Source organism: Rhinopithecus roxellana, chromosome 16 (genome assembly GCF_007565055.1).
Source record: "Rhinopithecus roxellana isolate Shanxi Qingling chromosome 16, ASM756505v1, whole genome shotgun sequence".
Taxonomy (NCBI): Eukaryota; Metazoa; Chordata; class Mammalia; order Primates; family Cercopithecidae; genus Rhinopithecus; species Rhinopithecus roxellana.
In genome coordinates, this window is record NC_044564.1 from 5,135,427 (window position 1) to 5,163,313 (window position 27,887).

Here is a 27,887-nt window from a genome sequence, read left to right on the forward strand (position 1 = left end):
TGAATACACACAACACAAAACCTTTTCTCGAAGAGCTTCTCTCCAGTTTTTATCTGAAGTTATTTTCTTTTTCACTGTAGGCCTCTAGGAGCTCCTGAATATCCCTTTGCAGATTCCATAAAAACAGTGCTAAGAAACTGCTCAAAGAAAGCAAACGTGTAATTCTGTGTGATGAATTCACCCATCCCAAAGAAATTTCTCAGACAGCTTCTTTCTAGTTTTTGTCTCAGGATATTTCCTTTTCCACCATTGGATTTCATGCAATCCCAAATATCTCTTATCAGACACCAAAAAAACAGTGATGACAAACTGCTCTCTCAACAGAAATCTTTACCTCTATGGGATGAATGCACACATCATAAAGGAGTTATCAGAAACTTTCTCTAGGTTTTACCTGAAGATATTTCCTTATTCAACATTGGCCTTTTTCCGCTCTCAAAAATCCCTTTGCATATTCCACAAAAACAGTGTTACCAAAGTGCTTAATGAAAAGGATGATTTATCTCTGTAAGGTGAATTCACACAAAGCAAAGCAGTTTCTCAGAAAGCTTCTTTCTAGTTTTTACCTGAGGATATTTCCTTTTTCACCATAGGCCTCAAAGTGTTCCCAAATATTCCTTTGCAGATTCCATGAAAACAGTGTTAGTACACTGCTCCATGAAAAGAAAGGTGTAAATCTGTGAGACAAATTCACACATCATGAAGCAGTATCTCAGAAAGCTTCTTCTGGGTTTTGTCTGAGGATATTTCCTTTGTCACCATAGGCTTGAATGCATGCCCAAATATTCCATTGCAGATTTCCCGAAAACAAGGTTAGCAAACTGCTCCAGAAAAGAATCATGTAATGCTGTGTGATGAATTAACACATCATGAAGCAGTTTCTCAGAAAGTTTCAATCCAGTTTTTATATGAGGATTTTGCATTTGTCACCAGAAGCTTCAAAGTGCTACACAATATACCATTGCAGATCCCAAGAAAACAGTGTTAGCAAACTCCTCAATGAAAAGAACAGTGTAACACTGTGAGATGAATCCACACATCACAGCAGTTTCTCAGAAATTTCTTTTTGGTTTTTATCTGAGTATATTTCCTTTGTCACCATAAGCTTCAAAGTGCTCAGAAACATTCTAATGCAGATTCCATGGAAAAAATCTTATTAAACAACTCAATGAAAAGAACAGTGTAACTCTGTGAGATGAATTCAAACAACACAAAAACTTTCTCAGAAAGCTTCTTTGTTGTTTTTTTGTGAGAAAATTTCCTTTGTCACCATAGGCTTCAATGCGATCCAAAATATACCTTCTTGTATACCCAAAAATAGTGCTACAACACTGTTCTATGAAAAGAATGGTGCAACTCTGAGATGAATTCACTTTTCACAAGGATGTTTCTCAGATAACTTCTTTCTGGTTTTTATCTGAGGATATTTCCTTTTTCACCATATTCTTCAATTCACTCCTGAATATTCCTTTGCAGACTAAATGCAAAAGGTGTTAGCAAATTTCTCAATGCAAAGAATGGTGTAACTCTGTGAGATGGATTCACACATCACAAAGCAGATACTCAGAAAGCTTTGTTTTGATATTTATCTGAGTATATTTCCTTTGTCACCATAGGCTTCAATGCACTCCCAATTATCCTATTACAGATTCCACGAAACCAGTGTTATGTAACTGCTCAAGGAAAGAATGGTATAACTCTGTGAGATGATTTCATACATCACAAAGAAGATTCTCAGAAGGCTTCTTTCTAGTTTATTTCTGAGGACATTTGCTTTATCACTCTAAGCCTCAATGTACTCCCAAATATCACTTTGCAGATTCGATGAAAAGAGTGTTAGTAAACTGCTCTATGAAAAAAATAGTTTAACTGTGTGAGTTGAAATCACACATCACAAAGAAGTTTCTCAGAAAGCTTCTTTCTCGTTTTTCTCTGAGGGTATTTCCTTTTTCACCATAGGCCTGAAAGCGCTCCCAAATATCCCTTTGTATATTCCACAAAAACAGTGTTATCAAACTGGTCAATGAAAAGAACAGTGAAACTCTATAAGATGAATTCACACATCACAAAGCAGTTTCTGAGAGAGCTTCTTTCTAGCTTTTATCTGGGGATATTTCCTTTTTCACCATGGTCCTAAATGCGTTCCCAAATATCCCTTTGCAGATTAAGTGAAAAAAGTGTGAGCAAACTTTTCAATGAAAAAAATGGTGTAAATCTGTGACATGAATTCACACATCACAAAGCAGTTTCTGAGAAAGCTTCTTTTTGGTTTTTGTCTGAGGATATTTCCTTTGTCACCTTAGGCTTCATTGCACTCCCAATTATCCTATTACCGATTCCACAAAACCAGCATTATCAGACTGTTCAAGGAAGCAGAGGAGTAACTCTGTGAGATGAATTCACACATCACAAAACAGTTTTTCAGAAGGATGCTTTCTATTTATTATTTGAGGATATTTCCTTTTTCACTTAATGAATCAACGTGCTCCCAAATATCCCTTTGCAGATTAAACGAGAAAAGTGTTAGCAAACTTCTCAATGAAAAGAACGGTGTAACTCTGTGACATGAATTCACACATCACAAAGCAGTTTCTGATAAAGCTTCCTTTTGGTTTTTATCTGTGGATATTTCCTTTGTCACCTTAGGCTTCAATGCACTCCCAATTATCCTATTACAGATTCCATGAAACCAGTGTTATCAGACTGTTCAAGGAAAGAGTGGTGTAACTCTGTGAGATGAATTCATACATCACAAAGCAGTTTCTCATAAAGATTCATTCTACTTATTATCTGAGAATATTTCTTATTTCATTAAATCAATCAATGTGCTCCCAAATATCCCGTTGCACATTCCATGAAAATAGTGTTAGCAAACTTTACCTTGAAAAAAATGGTGTCACTCTGTGAGATGAAATCACACATCACAAAGAGCTTTCTCAGAAACCTTTTTTCTAGTTTTTATCTGAGGATATTTCCAATGTCACCATAGGCTTCAAAGTGATCCAAAATATCCTATTGTAGAATCCATGAAAACAGTGTTACTAAACTGCTCAATGAAAGGAACGGTGTAACTTTGTGAGATGAATTCACTTATAACAAAGCAGTTTCTCAGAAAGCTTCTTTCTAGTTGTTAACTGAGAATATTTCCTTTGTCACCACACGCTTCAATGCAGTTCAAAATATCCCTTCTCAGATTCCCCAAAAACAGTGCCACAAAGCTGCTCCATGAAAAGAAAGGTGTAACAACGTTAGATGAATTCACACATCCGAAAGAAGTTGGTCAGAAACTTTATAGTTTTATCTGAGGATGTTTCCTTAATCACCATAGACTTCAATACGATTCAAAATATCGATTCTCGATTCCACAAAAACAGTGCTATCAAACAACTCAATGAAAAGAATCGTGAACACTGTGAGATGAATTAGCACATCACAAAGCAGTTTTTCAGAATGCTTCTTTCCAGTTTTTACATGAGGATATTTCCTTTGTAAGCATAAGCTTCAATGCACTCCAAAATATCCCATTGCAGATTCCAAGAAAACAGTGTTAGCACACTGCTAAATGAAATGCACAGTGAAATTCTGTGAGGTGAATTAACACATCACAAAGCAGTTTCTTAGAAAGTTTCTTTGAGGTTTTTTTATCTGAGGATATTTCCTTTGTCACCATAGGCTTCAATGTGCTCTGAAATATCCTCTTGAAGATTCCACAAAAACAGTGTGAGCAAAGTGTTCCATGAAAAGAAAGGTGTAACTCTGTCAGATGAATTCACACATTACAAAGATCTTTCTCAGAAAGCTTCTTTCTAGTTTTTATCTGAGGATATTTCCTTTGTCAGCATATTCTTCAATTCAATCCGAAATATCCCTTCTCAGATTACTCAAAAACAGTGCTACCAAACTGATCCATGAAAACAATCGTGAATATCCGTGAGATGAATTAACACATCTTAAAGCAGTTTCTTAGAAATCTTCTTTACCATTTTTATCTGAGGATATTTCCTTTTTCACTATAGGCCAAAATGCCCTCCCAAATATTTCTTCGCAGTTTCCATGAAAAGATTGTAAGCAAACTGCTCCATGAATGGAAAGGTGTAACCTTGTGAGGTGTATTCACACCTCACAAAGAAGTCTCTTAGAAAGCTTCTTTCTAGTTTTCATCTGGGGATAATTTTTTTGTCACCAGTGTCTTCAATGTAATCCAAACTACCCCTTCTCAGATCCCCAAAAACAGTGCTACCAAACTGCTCCATGAAAAGAATGGTGTAACTCTGTGAGATGAATTCACACATCACAAAGCAGTTTCTCAGAAAGCTTCTTTCTAGTTTTTATCTGAGGATATTTACTTTTCCACCGTAGACCACAATGTGCTCCCAAATATCCCTCTGCAGATTCCCTGAAAACAGTACAGTGATAGCAAAGTGCTCCATGAAAACAAACGTGTATCCCTGTGAGATGAATTAACACAGCACAAAGCAGTTTCTCTGAAAGTTTCTTTCCAGTTTTTATATGAGAATATTTCCTTTGTCACCATAGGCTTGAATGTGATAAAAATTATCCCTTCTGAGATTCCCCAAAAACAATGCTAGGATACTGATCCACGAAAATGATTGTGTAACAGTGCAGGATGAATTAACACATCACTAAACGGTTTCTCAGGAAGCTTCTTTCTGGTTTTTATATGATATTATTTAATTTTTCACCATAAGCATGAATGTGCTCCGAAATATCCCATTGTGGATTCCAAGAAAACAGTGCTGACAAACTCCTCAATGAAAAGAACAGTGCAGCTCTGTGAGATGAATTCAGAAAGCTTCTTTCTAGTTTTTATCTGAAGGGTTTTCCTTTATCACTGTAGGCCTCAATGTGCTCCAAAATATCCCTTTGCAGATTCCACGAAAACAGTGTTAAGAAACTCCTGCATGAAAGGAAAGGTGAAACTCTGTGAGATGAATTCACACACTACAAGAAGTTTCTCAGAAAGCTTCTTTTTCGATTTTGTCTGAGGATATTTCCTTTGTCAACATAGGCTTCATTTCAATCCAAAATATACCTTCTAAGATTCCTCAAAAATAGTGCTATGAAACTGATCCATGAATAGAATCACGCAATTCTGTTACACGAATTAACACACCACAAAGCAGTTTCATACAAAGCTTCTTTTTAGTTTTTTTTCTGAGTATGTTTCCATTGTCAAAATAAGCTTCAATCCTCTCCGAAATATCACATGGCAGTTTCCAAGAAAACAGTGGTTGCAAACTGCTCAATGAAAAGAGCAGTGTATCTCTGTGAGTTGCAATCACACATTACAAAGCAGTTTCTCAGTAAGCTTCTTTCTAGTTTTTGTCTGAGGTTATTTACTTTTTTACCATAGGCCTCAAGGCTCTCCCAAATATCCCTTTGCAGATTTTATGAAAACAGTGTTAGCAATCCTCTGCAATGAAAGAAAACTGTAACTCTGTGAGATGAAATCACACATCACAAAGCTGTTTCTCAGAAACCTTCATTCTCATTTTTATCTGACGTATTTCCTTTGTCACCATATTCTTTGTGTGATGCAAAGTATACCTTCTCAGACTTCTGGAAAACAGTGCTACCAAATGGATCCCCAAAAAGAATCAGGTATCTCCCTGAGATGAATATCCCCTTGCAGATTCCATGAAAAGATTGTTAGCAAACTGCTCCGTAAAAAGAAAGGTGTAACTCTGTGAGATGAATTCACACATCACAAAGAAGTTTCTCAGAAAGCTTCTTTCTAGTTTTTGTCTGAGGATATTTCCTTTGTCACCATAGGCTTTAATGCAATCCAAAATATTCCTTCTCAGATTCCTCAAAAACAGTCCTACTAAACAGATCCATAAAAAGAATCCTGTAACTCTGTGAGATGAACTAACACACCATAAAGCGATTTCACACAAAGCATCTTTCTAGTTGTTTTCTGAGAATATTTCGTTTGTCAAAATAAGATTTAATACACTCCGAAATATCCTATTGTAGATTCCAAGAAAACAGTGGTTGCAAACTGCTCAATGAAAAGAATAGTGTAACACTGTGAGGTAATTCACACATTTCAAAGCAGTTTCTCAGAAAGCTTCTTTCTAGTTATTATTTGAGGTTATTTCCTTTTTCACTATAGGCCTCAATGCTCTCCCAAATAGCCCTTTGCAGATTTCATGGAAACAGTGTTAGCACACTGCTCCATGGAAAGAAAATTATAACTCTGTGAAGTTGAAATCACACATCATGAAGCAGTTTCTCAGAAAGTTTCTTTCTCGTTTTTATCTGAGTATATTTCCGTAGTAACCATAGGCTTCAATGCGAACAAAAATATCCCTCTCAGATCCCCAGAAACAGTGCCACCAAAGTGCTCCATGAAAAGAATCGTGTATGCCTGTGAGATGAATTAACACATCACAAAGCAGTTTCTCAGAATGCTTCTTTCTACTTTTTATATGAGGAAGTTTCATTTGTCACCATAAGTTTCAAGGTGCTCCCAAATATCACCTTGCAGATTCCAGGGAAAAACTATAAGCAAACTGCACCATGAAAATAATGGTTTAATTCTGTGAGATATATTCAAATATCACAAAGAACTTTCTCAGAAAGCTTCTATCTAACTTTTATCTGAGGATATTTCCTTTGTCACCCTTGGTTTCAATGTGATCCAAAATATCCCTTCTCAAATTAACCAAAAACAGGGCTACCAAACTGAGCTAGTAAAAGTGTCTTGTAACTCTGTGATACAAAATAACGCAGCATGAAGCAGTTTCTGAGAAAGCTTCCCTTTAGTTTTTATATGAGGTTATTTCTTTTGTCACCATAAGGTTCAATGTGCTCTGAAATATTCCATTGCATATTCCAAGAAAACAGTGCTAGAAAACTGCTCAATGAAAAGATCAGTGTAACTATGTGAGATGAATTCACAAATCACAAAGCAGTTTCCAGAAAGCTTCTTACTTGTTTTTGTCTGAGGATATTTCCTTTGTCACCATAAGCTTCAATGTTCTCTGAACTATCCCATTGCAGATTCGAAAAAAACAATGTCAGCAAACTGCTCAATGAGAAGGACAATGTAAATCTGTGAGATGAATTCACACATCACAAAGCACTTTTTCAGACAGCTTCTTTCTGGTTTTAATCAGAGGATATTTCCTTTCTCACCATCAGCCTCAATGCACTCCAAAATATTCCTTTGCAGATTCCATGCAAAGAGTGTTAGCAAATTGCTATATGAAAAGAAAGGTGTAACTCTGTGAGATGAAGTCACACATCATGAAGAAGTTTCTCAGAACGATTCTTTCAAGATTTTATCTGAGGATATTTCCTTTTGTCACCATAGGCTTCAATGGGATCCAAATTATCCTTTCTCAGATTCCCCAAAAACAGTATTACCAACCTTCTGCATGAAAAGAATCCTGTATCTCTGAGAGATGAATTCACAAATCAGAAAGCAGATTCTCCATAAGCTTCTTTCTAGTTTTGTCTGAGGATATTTCCTTTTTCACCTTTTGCCTAAATGTGCTCACAAATATCCCTTTGTAGATTCCAGGAAAATAGTGTTAGCAAACTGCTCCATATATAGAAAGGTCTAAACCTGTGAGATGCACTCACACATCACAAAGAAGTTTCACAGAAAGCTTCTTTTTGGTTTTTATCTGAGGGAATATCCATTATCACTATAGGTTTCAATGGTCTCTCAAATATCCTATTGCAGATTCCACGAAAACAGTGTTGTGAAACTGCTCAATGAAAAGAACACTTTAACACTGTAAGATGAATTCACACTTCCCAAAGCTGTTTCTCAGAAAACTTCCTTCTAGTTTTTATGTGAGGATATTTCATTTTTCACTACAAGCCTCAAGATGCTCCTGAATGTCCCTTTGCAGATTCCATGAAAACAGTGTTAGCAAACTGCTCCATGAAAAGAACGGTGTAAATCTGTGAGATGAAACCCCACATCACAAAGCAGTTTCTCAAATAGCTTCTTTCTTTTTTTAATCTGAGTTTTTCCTTTGTCACCAGAGGCTTCAATGCAATCCAAAATATTCCTTCTCAGATTTATTGAAAACAGTGCTAACAAACTGTTACATGAAAAGAAACGTGTAACTCTGTGAGACGAATTCACAAATCACAAAGCCGTTTCTCAGAAAGCTACTTACTGGTTTTTGTCTGAGGATATTTCCTTTGGCATCATAAGCTTCAAAGGCTCCGAAATATCCCATTGCAGATTTCAACAAAACAGTTAGCAAACTGCTCAATGAAAAGAACAGTGTAACTCTGTGAGATGAATTCACACATCACAAAGCACTTTCTCAGAAAGCTTCCTTCTTCTTTTAATCAGAGGATATTTCCTTTCTCACCGAAGGCCTCAATGCACTCCAAAATATCCCTTTACAGATTCCATGAAAACAGGGTTAGCAAACTGCTCCATGAAAAAAAAAGATGTATGTCTGTGAGATGAATTTACAAACCACTAATCAATTTCTCAGAAAGCTTCTTTCTAGTTAAAATCTGAGGATATTTCCTTTTTCACTGTAGGCTTCATTGTGCTCCCATATATATCCTCTCAGATACCACAAAAACAGGGAAGCCGAATTGCTCAATCTACAAAAAGGTTAAACTCTATGAGATGAATAAACACATCAAAAACCATTTCGCAAAAAGCTTCTCTGCAGTTTTTATCTGAAGTTATTTCCTTTCTCGCCATAGGCCTCTAGGAGTTCCCGAATATCCGTTTGAAGCTTTCATAAAAACAGTGCTACCAAACTGCTCCAAGTAAAGAGTCATGTAAATCTGTGAGATGAATTCACACGTCACAAAGCAGTTTCTCAAAAAGCTTCTTTCTAGTTTTAATTTGAGGATATTACCTTTGTCACCATAGGCTTCAATGCAATCCAAAATATGCCTTCTCAGATTCCCCCAAAACAGTGCTATCAAACTTCTCCATGAAAAGAATCGTGTAACTCTGTGAGATGACTTCACAAATCACAAAGCAGTTTCTCAGAAATCTTCTTTCTAGTTTTTATCTGAGGATATTTCCTTTTTCACCGTAATCTCAATGTACTCGCGAATATCCCTTTGCAGATTCCACGAACCCAGTTTTAGCTATCTGCTCCATGAAAAGAAAGGTGTAAATGTGTGAGATGAATTCACACATCACAAATCAGATTCTCAGAAGGATTGTTTCTACATTTTAACTGATAATATGCCCTTTTTCAACATAGTCCTCCATGAGCTCCCAAATACCCCTTTGCAGATTCCATGAAAACAATGCTAGCAAACTGCTCCATGAAAAGAAATTTGTAACTCTGTGAGCGGAATTCTCACATGATGAAGAACTTTCTCAGAAAGCTACTTTCTGATTTTTATCTGAGGATATTTCCTTAGTCAACATATACATCAATGCGATCCAAAATATCCCTTCTCAGGTTACCCAAAAACAGTGCTACCAAACTGATCCATGGAAACAGTCATGTAATTGTGTGAGATGAATTAACACATCACATAGCAGTTTCTCAGAAAGCTTCTTACTAGTTTTTATATAAAGATATTTCCTTTGTCATCGTAAGTTTCTATTCACTCTGAAATACCCCATTGCAGATTTCAAGAAAACACTGTTAGCAAACTGCTTGATGAAAAGAATGGTGTACCTCTGTGAGATGTATTCACACATCACAAAGCAGTTTCTCAGAAAGCTTTTTTCTAGTTTTTATCTGAGGATATTTACTAGGTCACCCTATGCTTCAATGCAATTCAAAATACTCCTTCTCAAACTCCCCAAAAACAGTGCTGGGAAACTGCTGCTTGAAAAGAAAGTTGTAACTCTGTGAGGTGAATTCACATATCAGAAACAAGTTTCTCAGAAACCTTTCTAGTTTTCGTCTCAGGATATTTCCTTTGTCACTATAAACTTCAATGCCTTCCGAAGTATCCCATTGCAGATACCAAGAAAACAGTGTTAGTAAACTGATCAAGGAACAGAACAGTGTAATGCTGTGAGATGAATTCACACATTAAAAAGCAGATTCTCAGAAAGCTTCTTTCTAATTTTTTTCTGAGGATATTTCCTTTGTCACCATAGGCTTCAGTACACTCCCAAACATTCTACTGCAGACTCCACGAAGACAGTGTAATCAAACTGCTCAAAGGAAAGCACAATGTAGCTCTGTGAGATGAATTCACCCATCACAAAGCAGTTTCTCAGAAAGCTTCCTTCTAGTTTTTATCTAAGGATATTTACATTTTCACTAGAGGCCTCAATGCGCTCTCAAATATCCCATTGTATATTCCATGAAAACAGTGTTAGCAAATTGCTCCTTGAAAAGAAAGGTGTACTCTTCTGATGTAAATTCACGCATCACAAAGAAGTTTCTCACATAGCTTCTTTCTAGTTTTTATCTGAGGATAATTCCTTTGCCACCAAAGGCTTCAATGCAATCCAAAATATCACTTCCCAGATTCCTCAAAAACAGTGCGACCAAACTGCTCCATGAAAAGAATGGTGTAACTCTGTGAGAAGAATTCACACATCACGGAGCCGTTTCTCAGAATGCTTCTTTCTAGTTTTTATCTGAGGATATTTCCTTTTTAACTGTAGGCCTCCATGTGCTCCCAAATATCCCTATGCTGATTCCATGAAAAGAGTGATGGCAAAGTGCTCCAAGAAAATAAAGGAGTATAATTTTGTGAGGTGAACTAACACATCACAAAACGGTTTCTCAGAGAGCTTCTTTCCAGTTTTTTTTTTTTTTTTTTTTATTATACTTTAAGTTCTAGGGTACATGTGCATAACGTGCAGGTTTGTTACATATGTATACTTATGCCATGTTGGTGTGCTGCACCCATCAACTCGTCAGCACCCATCAATTCATCATTTATATCATGTATAACTCCCCAATGCAATCCCTCCCTCCTCCCACCTCCCCCCTCCCCATGATAGACCCCAGTGCGTGATGTTCCCCTTCCCGAGTCCAAGTGATCTCATTGTTCAGTTCCCACCTATGAGTGAGAACATGCGGTGTTTGGTTTTCTGTTCTTGTGATAGTTTGCTAAGAATGATGGTTTCCAGCTGCATCCATGTCCCTACAAAGGACGCAAACTCATCCTTTTTTATGGCTGCATAGTATTCCATGGTGTATATGTGCCACATTTTCTTAATCCAGTCTGTCACAGATGGACATTTGGGTTGATTCCAAGTCTTTGCTATTGTGAATAGTGCCGCAATAAACATACGTGTACATGTGTCTTTGTAGTAGACTAATTTATAATCCTTTGGGTATATACCCAGTAGTGGGATGGCTGGGTCATATGGTACATCTAGTTCTAGATCCTTGAGGAATTGCCATACTGTTTTCCATAATGGTTGAACTAGTTTACAATCCCACCAACAGTGTAAAAGTGTTCCTATTTCTCCACATCCTCTCCAACACCTGTTGTTTCCTGACTTCTTAATGATTGCCATTCTAACTGGTGTGAGATGGTATCTCATTGTGGTTTTGATTTGCATTTCTCTGATGGCCAGTGATGATGAGCATTTTTTCATGTGTCTGTTGGCTGTATGAATATCTTCTTTTGAGAAATGTCTGTTCATATCCTTTCCCCACTTTTTGATGGGGTTGTTTGTTTTTTTCTCGTATATTTGTTTGAGTTCTTTGTAGATTCTGGATATTAGCCCTTTGTCAGATGAGTAGGTTGCAAAAATTTTCTCCCATTCTGTAGGTTGCCTGTTCACTCTGATGGTAGTTTCTTTTGCTGTGCAAAAGCTCTTTAGTTTAATTAGATCCCATTTGTCAATTATGGCTTTTGCTGCCGTTGCTTTTGGTGTTTTAGACATGAAGTCCTTACCCATGCCTATGTCCTGATTGGTACTACCTAGATTTTCTTCTAGGGTTTTTATGGTATTAGGTCTAACATTTAAGTCTCTAATCCATCTTGAATTAATCTTCGTATAAGGGGTAAGGAAAGGATCCAGTTTCAGCTTTCTACTTATGGCTAGCCAATTTTCCCAGCACCATTTATTAAATAGGGAATCCTTTCCCCATTTCTTGTTTCTCTCAGGTTTGTCAAAGATCAGATGGCTGTAGATGTGCGGTATTATTTCTGAGGACTCTGTTCTGTTCCATTGGTCTATATCTCTGTTTTGGTACCAGTACCATGCTGTTTTGGTTACTGTAGCCTTGTAGTATAGTTTGAAGTCAGGTAGCGTGACGCCTCCAGCTTTGTCCTTTTGACTTAGGATTGTCTTGGCAATGCGGGCTCTTTTTTGGTTCCATATGAACTTTAAAGCAGTTTTTTCCAATTCCGTGAAGAAAGTCATTGGTAGCTTGATGGGGATGGCATTGAATCTATAAATAACCTTGGGGAGTATGGCCATTTTCACGATATTGATTCTTCCTATCCATGAGCATTGTATGTTCTTCCATTTGTTTGTGTCCTCTTTGATTTCACTGAGCAGTGGTTTGTAGTTCTCCTTGAAGAGGTCCTTTACATCCCTTGTAAGCTGGATTCCTAGGTATTTTATTCTCTTTGAAGCAATTGTGAATGGAAGTTCATTCCTGATTTGGCTCTCTGCTTGTCTGTTGCTGGTGTATAAGAATGCTTGTGATTTTTGCACATTAATTTTGTATCCTGAGACTTTGCTGAAGTTGCTTATCAGCTTAAGGAGATTTTGGGCTGAGACGATGGGGTTTTCTAAATATACAATCATGTCATCTGCAAACAGGGACAATTTGACTTCTTCTTTTCCTAACTGGATACCCTTGATTTCTTTCTCTTGCCTGATTGCCCTAGCCAGAACTTCCAACACTATGTTGAATAGGAGTGGTGAGAGAGGGCATCCCTGTCTTGTGCCAGTTTTCAAAGGGAATTTTTCCAGTTTTTGCCCATTCAGTATGATATTAGCTGTGGGTTTGTCATAAATAGCTCTTATTATTTTGAGGTACGTTCCATCAATACCGAATTTATTGAGCGTTTTTAGCATGAAGGGCTGTTGAATTTTGTCAAAAGCCTTTTCTGCATCTATTGAGACAATCATGTGGTTCTTGTCTTTGGTTCTGTTTATATGCTGGATTACGTTTATTGATTTGCGAATGTTGAACCAGCCTTGCATCCCAGGGATGAAGCCCACTTGATCATGGTGGATAAGCTTTTTGATGTGCTGCTGAATCCGGTTTGCCAGTATTTTATTGAGGATTTTTGCATCAATGTTCATAAGGGATATTGGTCTAAAATTCTCTTTTTTTGTTGTGCCTCTGCCAGGCTTTGGTATCAGGATGATGTTGGCCTCATAAAATGAGTTAGGGAGGATTCCCTCCTTTTCTATTGATTGGAATAGTTTCAGTAGGAATGGTACCAGCTCCTCCTTGTACCTCTGGTAGAATTCAGCTGTGAATCCATCTGGTCCTGGACTTTTTTTGGTGGGTAGGCTATTAATTGTTGCCTCAATTTCAGAGCCTGCTATTGGTCTATTCAGGGATTCAACTTCTTCCTGGTTTAGCCTTGGGAGAGTGTAAGTGTCCAGGAAATTAACCATTTCTTCTAGATTTTCTAGTTGATTTGCGTAGAGGCGTTTATAGTATTCTCTGATGGTAGTTTGTATTTCTGTGGGGTCAGTGGTGATATCCCCTTTATCATTTTTTATTGCATCTATTTGATTCCTCTCTCTTTTTTTCTTTATTAGCCTTGCTAGCGGTCTGTCAATTTTGTTGATCTTTTCAAAAAACCAACTCCTGGATTCATTGATTTTTTGGAGGGTTTTTTGTGTCTCTATCTCCTTCAGTTCTGCTCTGATCTTAGTTATTTCTTGCCTTCTGCTAGCTTTTGAATGTGATTGCTCTTGCCTCTCTAGTTCTTTTAATTGTGATGTTAGAGTGTCAATTTTAGATCTTTCCTGCTTTCTCTTGTGGGCATTTAGTGCTATAAATTTCCCTCTACACACTGCTTTAAATGTGTCCCAGAGATTCTGGTATGTTGTATCTTTGTTCTCATTGGTTTCAAAGAACATCTTTATTTCCGCTTTCATTTCGTTATGTACCCAGTAGTCATTCAGGAGCAGGTTGTTCAGTTTCCATGTAGTTGAGCGGTTTTGATTGAGTTTCTTAGTCCTGAGTTCTAGTTTGATTGCACTGTGGTCTGAGAGACAGTTTGTTATAATTTCTGTTCTTTTACATTTGCTGAGGAGTACTTTACTTCCAATTATGTGGTCAATTTTGGAATAAGTGCGATGTGGTGCTGAGAAGAATGTATATTCTGTTGATTTGGGGTGGAGAGTTCTATAGATGTCTATTAGGTCCGCTTGGTGCAGAGATGAGTTCAATTCCTGGATATCCTTGTTAACTTTCTGTCTCGTTGATCTGTCTAATGTTGACAGCGGAGTGTTGAAGTCCCCCATTATTATTGTATGGGAGTCTAAGTCTCTTTGTAAGTCTCTAAGGACTTGCTTTATGAATCTGGGTGCTCCTGTATTGGGTGCATATATATTTAGGAGAGTTAGCTCTTCCTGTTGAATTGATCCCTTTACCATTATGTAATGGCCTTCTTTGTCTCTTTTGATCTTTGATGGTTTAAAGTCTGTTTTATCAGAGACTAGGATTGCAACCCCTGCTTTTTTTTGTTCTCCATTTGCTTGGTAGATCTTCCTCCATCCCTTTATTTTGAGCCTATGTATGTCTCTGCATGTGAGATGGGTCTCCTGAATACAGCAGACTGATGGGTCTTGACTCTTTATCCAGTTTGCCAGTCTGTGTCTTTTAATTGGAGCATTTAGTCCATTAACATTTAAGGTTAATATTGTTATGTGTGAACTTGATCCTGCCATTATGATATTAACTGGTTATTTTGCTCGTTAGTTGATGCAGTTTGTTCCTAGCCTGGATGGTCTTTACATTTTGCCAAGTTTTTGCGATGGCTGGTACCGGTTGTTCCTTTCCATGTTTAGGGCTTCCTTCAGGGTCTCTTGTAAGGCAGGCCTGGTGGTGACAAAATCTCTAAGCATTTGCTTATCTGTAAAGGATTTTATTTCTCCTTCACTTATGAAACTTAGTTTGGCTGGATATGAAATTCTGGGTTTAAAATTCTTTTCTTTAAGAACGTTGAACATTGGCCCCCACTCTCTTCTGGCTTGTAGAGTTTCTGCCGAGAGATCTGCTGTTAGTCTGATGGGCTTCCCTTTGTGGGTGACCCGACCTTTCTCTCTGGCTGCCCTTAAGATTTTTTCCTTCATTTCAACTTTGGTGAATCTGGCAATTATGTGTCTTGGAGTTGCTCTTCTGGAGGAGTATCTTTGTGGCGTTCTCTGTATTTCCTGAATTTGAATGTTGGCCTGCCCTACTAGGTTGGGGAAGTTCTCCTGGATGATATCCTGAAGAGTGTTTTCCAACTTGGTTCCATTTTCCCCCTCACTTTCAGGCACCCCAATCAGACGTAGATTTGGTCTTTTTACGTAATCCCATACTTCTTGCAGGCTTTGCTCATTTCTTTTTCTTCTTTTTTCTTTTGGTTTCTCTTCTCGCTTCATTTCATTCATTTGATCTTCAATCGCTGATACTCTTTCTTCCAGTTGATCGAGTCGGTTACTGAAGCTTGTGCATTTGTCACGTATTTCTCGTGTCATGGTTTTCATCTCTGTCATTTCGTTTATGATCTTCTCTGCATTAATGAGTCTAGCTGTCAGTTCTTCCACTCTTTTTTCAAGATTTTTAGTTTCTTTGCGCTGGGTACGTAATTCCTCCTTTAGCTCTGATAAGTTTGATGGACTGAAGCCTTCTTCTCTCCTCTCGTCCAAGTCATTCTCTGACCAGCTTTGATCCGTTGCTGGTGATGGGCTGCGCTCCTTTGCAGGGGGAGATGCGCTCTTATTTTTTGAATTTCCAGCTTTTCTGCCCTGCTTCTTCCCCATCTTTGTGGTTTTATCTCTCTCTGGTCTTTGATGGTGGTGACGAACTGATGGGGTTTTGGTATAGGTGTCCTTCCTGTTTGATAGTTTTCCTTCTGACAGTCAGAAGGACTCTCTGTTGGTCTGTTGGAGATTGCTTGAGGTCCACTCCAGACCCTGTTTGCCTGGGTATCAGCAGCAGAGGTTGCCGAAGATAGAATATTGCTGAACAGCGAGTGTACCTGTCTGATTCTTCCTTTGGAAGTGTCCTCTCAGGGGTGTACTCCACCCTGTGAGGTGTGGGGTGTCAGACTGCCCCTAGTGGGGGATTTCTCCCAGCTAGGCTACTCAGGGGTCAGGGACACACCTGAGCAGGCAGTCTGTCCGTTCTCAGATCTCAACCTCCGCGTTGGGAGATCCGCGGCTCTCCCCAAAGCTGTCAGACAGAGTCGTTCGCGTCTGCACCGGCTCCCGCTACTTCCCCTGTTGGTCTTCAGCTGTGCGCTGTCCCCAGAGGTGGAGACTACAGAGACAGGCAGGCTTTCTTGAGCTGCTGTGAGCTCCACCCAGTTCGAGCTTCCCAGCGGCTTTGTTTACCTACTTAAGCCTCAGCAATGGCGGGCGCCCCTCCCCCAGCCTCGCTGCTGCCTTGCGGATAGATCGCGGCAGACTGCTGTGTTAGCAGTGAGGGAGGCTTCGTGGGCGTGGGACCGTCCCGGCCAGGTGTGGGATATATTCTCCTGGAATGCCTGTATGCTTACAGCGCAGTATTGGGGTGGGAGTTACCCGATTTTCCAGGTGTTGTGTGTCTCAGTTCCCCTGGCTAGGAAAACGGATCCCCTTCCCCCTTGCGCTTCCAGGTGAGGCGATGCCTCGCCCTGCTTCAGCTCTCGCTGGTCAGGCTGCAGCAGCTGACCAGCACCGATTGTCCGGCACTCCCTAGTGAGATGACCCCAGTACCTCAGTTGAAAATGCAGAAATCACCGGTCTTCTGTGTCGCTCGCGCTGGGAGTTGGAGACTGGAGTTGTTCCTATTCGGCCATCTTGCTCCCCTTTCCAGTTTTTATATGAGGATATTTCCTTTGTCACCATAGGATTCAGTGCGATCCAAAATATCCCTTCTCATATTCCCTAGAAACACTGCTGGCAAACTGCTCCATTAAATGAGACGTGTAACTCTGTGGGATAAATTAACACATCACAAAGTGGTCTCAGAAAGCTTCTTTCTAGTTTTTATATGATATTATTTATTTTTTCACCATTAACATTAAAGTGCTCTGAAATATCCCATTGCAGATTCCAAGAAAACAGTGTTAGCAAACTGCTTAATGAAAAGAACAGTGTAACTCAGTGAGATGAATTCACACATCACAAAGGAGTTTCTCAGAAAGTTTCTTTCTAGTTTTTATATAAGAATATTTCCTTTAAAACCATATGTTTCAATGTGATCCCAATTATCCCTTCTCAGAAACAACAAAAACAATGATGCCAAAGTGTTCACTCAACAGGAATGTTTAGCTGTATGGGATGAATGCACAAATCGCAAAGCACTTTCTCTGAAAGATTCTCTCCAGGTTTTTCCTGGAGAACTTTCTTCTTTCACCTCAGAACTCTATGTGCTCCCAAATATCCCATTACAGATTCCACAAAAGCAGTATTACCAAACTGCTCAATGAAAAGAAAGATTTAACACTGTGAGATGAATTCACTCATCACTAAACAGTCTTTCAGAAAGCTTCTTCCTAGTTTTTATCTGAGGGTATTTCCTTTTTCACCATAGGCTTCTCTTTGCTTCCTATATGCCTTTGTAGACTCCACAAAAACAAGGTTAACAAAGTGCTCAATGTAAAGAATGGTTTGCCTCTGGAAGATGAATTCAGCCATCACAAAGAAATTTCTCAGTAGACTCTTTTCTACTTCTCATATGTGCAGCATATTTACTCTTCCACCATCAGCCTCAAAGCTTTCTCACAATCTCTTCTCAGACACCATAAAAACGGTGACGCCAAACTCGTCAATCAAAAATATGGTTTATATCTATGAGGTGAATGCACACATCACAAAACCTTCTCTCCACTTTTTATTAGAAGATATTTCCTTTTTCACCATCAGCATCTATGAGCTCCAGAATTCCCCCAAAATAGTGCTACCAAACTGCTCAAGGAAAAGAAAGGTGTAACTCTGTGAGATGAATTCAACCATCACAGAGCAGTTTCTCATAAAGCTTCTTTCTAGTTTTCATCAGAAGATATTTCTTTTTTCACCATAGGCCTCAAGGTGCTCCCAAATATCCATTTGAAAATTGCAGGAAAGCAGCTCTAGCAAACTTCTCAATGAAAAGTAAGGTGCAACTCAGGAAGATGTACTCACACATCACAAAGAACTTTCTCAGAAAGCTTCTTTCAATTTTTCATATGAGTATATTTCCTTAGTCATCAAAGGCTCCAATGTGATCCAAATTATCCTTTCTCATATTCCGCAAAAACAGAGCTACCAAACTGATCCATGAAAAGGATCATGTAACTCTGAGATGAATTAACACATCACAAAGTGGTTTCTCAGAGTGGTTCTATCCAGTTTTTGTATGAGGATATTTCCTTTATCACCATAAGCTTCAATGCACTCCTAAATATCCCATTGCAGATTCCAAGAAAACAGTGTTAGCAAACTGCTCAATGTAAAGAACAGTGTAACTCTGTGAGATGAATTTACACATCAGAAAGCAGTTTCTGAGAAAACTTCTTTCTAGTTTTTATGTGAGGGTATTTCCTTTTTCACCATAGGTCTCAAAGCACTCACAAATATCCCTTTGCAGATTCCAAAAAAAACAGTGTTAGCAAACTGCTATATGAAAAGAGAGGTGCAGGTCTGTGAAATGAATTCACACATTGCAAACAACTTTCTCAGAAAGCTTCCTTCTAGTTTTTATCTTCTAGTTTATAAAACTAGTTTTATCTAGTTTTATATTTCATTTTTCACAATTTGCAACAATGTGCTCGTGAATCTCCCCTTGCCGATTCCACAAAAATAGTGTTAGCACACTGCTCCATAAAAAGAAAGATGTAAATCTGTGAGATGAATTCACACACCACAAAGCAGTTTCTCTGAAAGCGTCTTTTTGGTTTTTGTAGGAGGATATTTCCTGTGTCACCATAGGCTTCAATGCTCTACCAAATATCCTCTTGCAGATTCCACGAAAACTATGTTATGAAACTGCTCAATGAAAACAACAGTGTAACTCTGTGAGATGTATTCACACGTGATGAAGTAATTTCTCAGACATCGTCTTTCTAGCTTTTAATTGAGCATATTTCCTTTGTCATCATAGGCTTCAATGTGACCCAAAATATCCCTTCTCAGATTTTCCAAAAAGAGTGCTACCAAACCGTTACATGAAAGGAATGGTGTAACTCTGTGAGATAAAATCACATATCACAAAGATGTTTCTCAGAAAACTTATTTCTAGTTTTTATCTCAGTATATTTCCTTTTTCACTGTATTAATCAATGAGCTTCCCAATATCCCACAGCAGATTAATTGAAAAAAAGTGTTAGCAAACTTCTCAACAAAAAGAACGGTGTAACTCTGTGAGATAGGTTCACACATCACAAAGGAGTTTCACAGAAAGCTTCTTTTTGGACTTTTATCTGTGGATATTTGCTTTGTCACCATAGGCTTCAATGCATCCCCAATTATCCTATTGCAGATTGCACGAAAACCATGTTATCAAACTTCCCAATGAAAATAATGCTGAAACTCTGTAACATGAATTCACACCTCACAAAGCTGTTTTTCAGAAGGCTTCTTTCTAGGTTTTATCTGAAGAAAGTTCATTTTTCAATGTAGGCATCAAAGGACTCCAGAATATCCCATTGTAGATTCCATGAAAACAGTGTTAGCAAACTGCTCTAGGAAAAGAAAGGTGTTACTCTGTGAGATTTAGTCACACATCTCAGAGAGCTTTCCCAGAAAGCTTCTTTCTAGTTTTTAATCTGAGGATATTTAACTTGTCAACATAGACTTCAATGCGATCCAAAATATCCCTTCTCAGATTCCCCAAAAACACTGCTAAGAAACTGTTCAATGAACAGAATCGTGAATCTCTGTGAAATGAATTATTACATCTGAAAGTGGCTTCTCAGAAAGCTTCTTTCTAGTTTTTACATGAGGATATTTCCTTTGTCACCATATGTCTCAAAGCACTCACAAGTATCCCTTTGCAGATTCCAAGAAAACAGTGTTATCAAACTACTCAATGAAGAAGAACAGTGTAACTCTGTGCGATGAATTCACACATCAAAAATAAGTTTCTCAGGAAGTTTCTTTCTAGTTTATATCTGATTATATTTCCATCGTCACCATAGGATTCAATACGATCCAAAATATCCCTTCTCAGATTCCCCAAAAACAGTGCTACCAATGTGCTCCATGAAAAGAATCGTGTAACTCTGTGAAATGAATTCACAAATCACAAAGAAGTTTCTCAGAAAGTTTCTTTTTGGTATTTATCTGAGAATATGTCTTTTGTTACCATAGGCTTCAATGCCTTCCAAAATATCCTATAACAGATTCCACGAAAACAGTGTTATCAAACTGCTCATTGAAAGGAACAGTGTAATTTTGTGAGATGAATTCACACATCACAAAGCATTTTCTCAGAAAGCTTCTTTGTAGTTTTTATCTGAGGATATTTCCTTTGTCACCATAGAGCTCAATGTGCTCTCAAATGCCCTATTGCATATTCCACGAAAACAGTTTTGTTATACTGCTCCATTAAAAGAATGTTGTACCTCTGTGAGATGCACTCAGACATCACAAAGACCTTTCTCACAAAATTTCTTTTTAGTTTTTAACTGAGGGTATTTCCTTTGTCCCCAGAGCTTCAATGCAATCCAAAATATCTGTTCTCAGGTTCCCCAAAAACAGTGCTACGAAATTGCTCCATGAAAAGTTTTGTGTAACTCTGTGAGATGAATGATCGCATTGCAAAGCGGTTTCTCATAAAGATTCTTTCTAGTTTTTTTTATCAGGATTTTCATTTGTCACCATAAGCTTCAACGCACTCCCAAATATCCCACTGCAGATTCCAAGAAAACTGTGTTAGCAAAGTGTTCATTGAAAAGAACAGTGTAACTCTGAAATGAATTCACACTTCACAAGGATCTTTCCCAGAAAGCTTCTTCCTAGTTCCTTTCTGAGTATATTTCCTTTGTCACCATAGTCTTCAATGTGATCTGAAATATCCCTTCTCAGGTTTACCAAAACGGTGCTACCAACTGATCCATTAAGAATTGTGTAATTCCATGTGATGAATTAACACATCGCAAAGTGATTTCTCAGAAAGCTTCATTCTAGTTTTTTTTCTGAGGATATTTCCTTTATCATCATTTGCCTCAGAACACTCCCAAATATCCCTTGGCAGATTCCACAGAAACAGTGTTAGCACACTGTTCCATGAAAAGTAATGTGTAACTCCGTGAGATGGATTCACACATCACAATGCAGTTTCTCAGAATGCTCCTGTATGGTTTTTATCTGAGGATATTTCCTTTGTCACCCTAGGTTTCAATACCCTCCCAAATACTCTATTGCAGATTCCACGAAGACAATGTTATCAAACTGCTCAAGGACAAGAGTGGTGTAACTCTGTGAGATGAAATCACACATCACAAACAGTTTCCGAGAAAGCCTCCTTCTAGTTTTTATCTGAGAATATATCCGACTTCACCATAGTCCTCAATGCATTTCCAAATATCCCTTTGCAGATTTGAGGAAAACAGTGTTAACAAACTGCTCCATGAAAAGAAAGGTATAACACTGTGATGTGAATTCACACATAACCAAGAACTTTCTCAGAAAGCTTCTTTCTACTTATAATCTGAGGATATTACCTTTATCACCATAGGTTTCAATGAGGTCCAAATATACCTTCTCAGATTGACTAAAAACAATGCTAACAAACTGTGCCACGAAAAGAATCATGTAACTCTGTGAGATGAATTCACAAATGACAAAGCAGTTTCTCAGAATATTTCTTTCTAGTTTTTGTCTGAGGATATTTCCTTTGTCACCATAGGCTTCAATGCACTCCCAAATATCCTATTACAGTTTCCAAGAAAACAATGTTATGAAACTGTTCAATGAAAAGGGCGGTGTGACTCTGTGAGATGAAATTACACATCACAAAGCTGTTTCTCAGAAAGGTTCTTTCTAATTTTTATCTGAGGATATTTCCTTCTTCACCCTATGTCTCAATGCTTTCCCAAATATCCCTTTGCAGATTCCAGGAAAACAGTGTTAGCAAACTGCACCCTGAAAAGAAAGGGTTAAATCGTTCACATGAATTCACATAACAAAAGGAATTTTCTCAGTAGGCTTCTTTCTACTTTTTGATCAAAGGATATTTCCTTTGTCACCATAGGTGTCAATGCGTTCCAATATATGCCTTCTCAGATTCCCCAAAAACACTGAAAACAAATTGCTCCATGAAACGAACACTGTATCTCTGTGAGATGAATTCACACAACACAAAGCAGTTTCTCACAAGGCTTCTTTCTAACTCTTATCTGAGGATATTTCCTTTTTCACCATAGGCCTCAAAGCACTCCCAACTCCAAATATCCCTTTGCAGATTCCACAAAAACAGTGTTAGCAAACTGCTCCATGAAAACAAAGGTGCAACTCTGTGAGATGAATTCACACTTCATGAAAGCCATTCTTAGGAAGCTTCTTTCTAGTTTTTATCTGAGGATAATTTCTTGTAACCCTAGGCTTCAGTGTTATCCAAAATGTCTCTACTCAGATTCCCCAAAAACAGTGATAAAAAATTGATCCATGCAAAGAATAGTGTAACTCTGGGAGACGAATTAACACATCACAAAGCGGTTTCTCAGAAAGCTTCGAAATAGTTTATATGTGAATGTATTTCCTTTGTCACTGTAAGCTTCAATGTGCTCCGAAATATCAAATTGCAGATTCCTAGAAAACAATGTTAGCAAAATGCTCAATGAAAACAACAGTGTAACTCTGTGAGATGAATATACACATGACAAAGAAGTTTCTCAGAAACTTTCTGGTTTTAATTTGAGGATATTTCCTCTTTCACCAAAGACCTTGGCGCGCTCCAAAATATCCCTTTGCAGATTCCACGAAAACAGTGTTAGCAAACTGCTCCATGAAAAGAAAGTTGTAACTCTGTGAGATGAATTCACACAACACCCAGAAGTTTCTCTGAAAACTTCTATTTAGTTTTAAATTGAGGATATTTCCCTCGACACCATAGGCTTCAATGTGATCCAAAATATCCCTTCTCAGATTCCCCAAAAACAGGGGTACCAAACTGTTCCATGAAAAGAAAGCGGTAACTCTGTGAGATGATTTCAGAAATCAGAAAGCTTCTTTCTAGTTTTTCTCTCAGGATATTTCCTTTGTCAACATAAACTTCAATGCACTTTGAAATGTCCTATTGCAGATTCCAAGAAAGCAGTGTTAGCAAATTGATCAATGAACAGAACAGTGTAACGTTGTGATATGAATTCACACGTCAAAAAGCAGTTTCTCAGAAATCTTCTTTCTAATTTTTTTCTGAGGATATTTCCTTTGTTACCTTAGGCTTCAACGCACTCAAAAACATCCTATTGCAGACTCCACGAAGATAGTGTTGTCAAACGGCTCAAGGAAAAGCACAATGTAACTCTCTGAGATGAATTCACCCATAACAAAGCAGTTTCTCAGAAAGCTTCTTTCTAGTTTTTATCTGAGGATATTTCTTTTTCACTATAGGCCTCAATGCACTCCCATATATCCCTTTGCATATTCCATGAAAACAGTGTTAGCAAACTGCTCCTTGAAAAGAAAGGTGTAATTCAGTGAGATGAATTCTCATATCACAAATAATTTTCTCAGAAAACTCCTTTCTAGTTTTTATCTGAGGATATTTCCTTAGTCACCATAGGCTTCAATGTGATCCAAAACATCCCTTCTGAGGTTCCCCAAAGCAGTGCTACAAAACTGATCCATGAAAACAGTTGTGTAACTCTATGAGATAAATTATCACATCACAAAGCGGTTTCTCAGAAAGATTCTTTTTGGTTTTTCTATGGCGATATTTCCTTTGTCACCATATTCTTCATTGCATTCCCAAATATCCTATTTCAGACTCCACGAAAACAGAGATATCATAAGGCTCAAAGAAGAGCACATCTTAGCTCTGTGAGATGAACTCACCAAGCAGTTTTTCAGAGGGCTTCTTTCTAGTTTTTATATGAGGATATTTCCTTTGTCACCATAAGTTTCAATATGCTCTGAAATATGCCATTGTAGATTTCAAGAAAACAGTGTTAGCAAACTGCTCCATTAAGAGAACAGTGTACCTCCATCCCTTGAATTCTAACATCACAAAGCAGATTCTCAGAAAGCTTCTATCTTGTTATTCTAAGAGGATATTTCCTGTTTCACTATAGGCCTCAATGTGCTCCCAAATATCCCTCTGCAAATTCCACGAAAACAGTGTTAGCAAATTGATCCATTAAAAGTAAGGTCTAACTCTGTGAGATGAATTCACACATTACCAAGAGCTTTCTCAGAAAGTTTCTTTCTAGTTTTTATCTGAGGATAATTCCTTTTTCATGATAGGCCTCAATGCGCTCCAAAATATCCCTTTGCAGATTCCATGAAAAGAGGGTTAGCAAACTGCTCCATGAAAAGAAACGTGTAACTCTGTGAAATGAATTCACACATCACAAAAAACTTTCTAAGAAAGCCTCTTTCTAGTTTTTATCTGATTATATTTCCTTAGTCACCATAGGTTGCAATGGGATCCAAAATATCTCTTCTCAGATTACCCAAAAACAGTGCAATCAAACAGATCCAAGAAAAGAATCATGTAACTCTGTGAGATTAATTCACAAATCACAAAGGAGTTTCTCAGAAAGTATCTTTCTATTTTTTGTCTGAGGATTCTTCGTTATTCACTGTAAGTTTCCATGCGCTCTGAAATATCTCACTGCAGATTCCAAAGAAACAGTAACAATCTGTGCAATGAAAAGAACAGTGTAACTCTGTGAACTGAATTCACACATCACAAAGCAGTTTCTCATAAAGCTTCTTTTTGTTTTTTCTGTGAGGATATATCCTTTGTCAACAGAGGCTTCATTGACCTCCCAAATATCCTATTGCAGATTCCAAGAGAAAAGCGTTAGCAAACTTCTGAACGACAAGAATGGTGTAACTCTGTGAGACGAATTCACGCATTGGAAAGCAGTTTCACTGAAAGCTCTTTTTGGTTTTAATCTGAGGATATTTCCTTTGTCAACATAGGCTTCAAGCACCCCCAAATATAATATTGCAGATTCCATGAAAACAGTCTTATGAAACTGCTCAATTAAAAGAATGGTGTAACTCTGTAAGATGAATTCACACATCACAAAGCAGTTTCTCAGAAAGCTTCTCTCTAGTTATTATCTGAGGATATATCCTTTGTCACTACAGGACTCAATGCGCACCCAAATATCCTACCGCAGATTCCACGAAAACAGTGTTATCAAACTGCTCAATGAAAATAATGTTCTCACACTGTAATATGAAATCACACATTGCAAAGCAGTTTCTCAGAAGCTCCTGTCTAGTTTTAATCTAAGGATATTTCCTTTGTCACCATAGGGTTCGATGTGATCCAAATTATACCCTTTCAGATTCCCCAAAAACAGTGCTACTAAACTGCTCCATGAAAAGAATGGTGTAACTCTGTTAGATGAATTCCCACATTAGAAAGCTATTTCTCAGAAAGATTCTTTCTTGTTTTTATCTGAGGATATTTTCTCTTTGACCATATTTCTCAAGACACTCCCAAATATTCCATTGCAGGTTCCACATAAACAGTGTTAGCAAACTGCTCAATGAAAAGAAAGGTGTAATTCTCTGAAATGAATTCTCACATCACAAAGAACTTTCTCAGAAAGCTTCTTTCTAGTTTTTATCTGAGGGTATTTCCTTTGTCACCATAGGCTTCAATGAGATCCAAAATATCCCCTCTCAGATTCTTTATCTGAGGATAATTCCTTTGTCACTGTAGGCATCAATTTGATACAAAATATCCCTTCTCAGATTCCCCAACAACAGTGCTAAAAAACTGATCCATGAAAAAAAAGCTATGACTCTGTGAGATGAATTCACAAATCAGAAAGCAGTTTCTCAGAAACCTTTTTTATACGTTTTCTCTAAGGATATATCCTTTGTCACCATCAGATTCAATGCTCTCCAAAATGTCACATAGTTGAATCCAAGAAAACAGTGTTAACAAACTGCTATATGAAGAGAACAGTGTAACTCTGTGAGATAAATTCACCCATCACAAAGCAGTTTATCAGAAAGCTTCTTTCTAGTTTTTATCTGAGGATATTTCCTTCTTATCCATAGGCCTCAATATGTTCACGAATATCCTTTTGCAGATTCCATGAAAACAGTGTTAGCAAACCGCTCTATGAAAAGAAAGGTGTAAATCTGTGAGATGAATTTACACATCACAAAGTAGTTTCTCAGAAAGCTTCTTTTTAGTTGTTGTTTGAAGATATTTCCTCTGTCACCATAGGCTTCAATGAGATCAAAATATCCTTTCTCAGATTCCGCAAAAAATGTGCTACCAAACTGATCCATGAAAAGACTGCTGTAACTCTCTGAGATGAATTCACACATCACACATCAGTTTCTCAGAAAGCTTTTTTCTAGTTTTTATCTGAGGATATTTCCAATGACACCATATACTTCAATGCGATTCAAAGTATGCCTACTCAGATTCAACAAAAACAATGCTGCCAAGCTGCTCCATGAAGAGTGGTGAAACTCTGTTAGTTGAATTCACACATCACAAAGCCATTTTGCAGAAAGCTTCAATCTAGTTTTTACCTGAGGATATTTCCTTTTTCACCAAAGGCCTCAACTCACTCCCAAGTATCACTTTGTAGATTCCACGAAAAAGGTTAGCAAACTGCTCCATGAAAAGAAAGGTGTTACTATGTGAGATGAACACATGAATCACAAGGAAGTTTCTCAGAAAGCTTCTTTCTAGGTTTTATCTGAGGGTATTTCCTCTGTCACCATAGGCTGCAATGCAATCCAAAATGTCCCTTCTCAAATTCGCCATAAACAGTGCTATCAAACTGATCCATGAAAAGAATCAGGTAACTCTGTGAGATAAATTAACACATCACAAAGTGTTTCTCAGAGAGCTTCTTTGTAGTTTTTATATGAGGATACTTCCTTTGTCAAATTAAACTTCAAAGTGCTCCGAAATATGCCATTGCAGATTCCAGGAAAACAGTTAGTACATGGCTCAATGAAAAGAACAGTGTAACTCTGTGAGATGAATTCACAGATTTCAATGCAGTTTCTCAAAAAGGCTCTTTCTATTTTGTTATCTGAGGATATTTCTTTTTTCACCATAGGTCTCAATGGGCTCGCAAATATACCTCTGCATATTCCACGAAAATATTGTTAGCATACTGCTCCATGAAAAGAAAGGTGTAAATCTGTGAGATTAATTCACACACCACAAACCGGTATCGCAGAAAGCTTCTTCTTGGTTTTTGTCTGAAGATACTTCCTTTGTCACCATAAGCTTCAATGCACTCCCAACTATCCTATTGCAGATTCCACAAAAACAGTGTTAGTAAACTGCTCCATGAAAATAATCTTGTAACTCCGTGAGATTAATTCACTTATCACTGAACAGTTTCTCAGAAAGCTTCTTTCTAGTTTTTATCTGAGGATATTTCCTTTTTCAACATAGGCTTCAATGTGATCCAAAATGTCCCTTCTCAGATTCCCCAAAACAATCCTAACAAACTGCTCCATGTGATGAATGGTGAAACTCTGTGAGATGAAATCACACGTCAAAATGCTGTTTCTCAGAAAGCTTCTTTCTAGTTTTTATCTGAGGATGTTTCCTTTTTCACTATATTCCTCAAAGCGGTCTCAAATATCCCAATGCAGATTCCACGAAAGAAGTGTTAGCAAATGG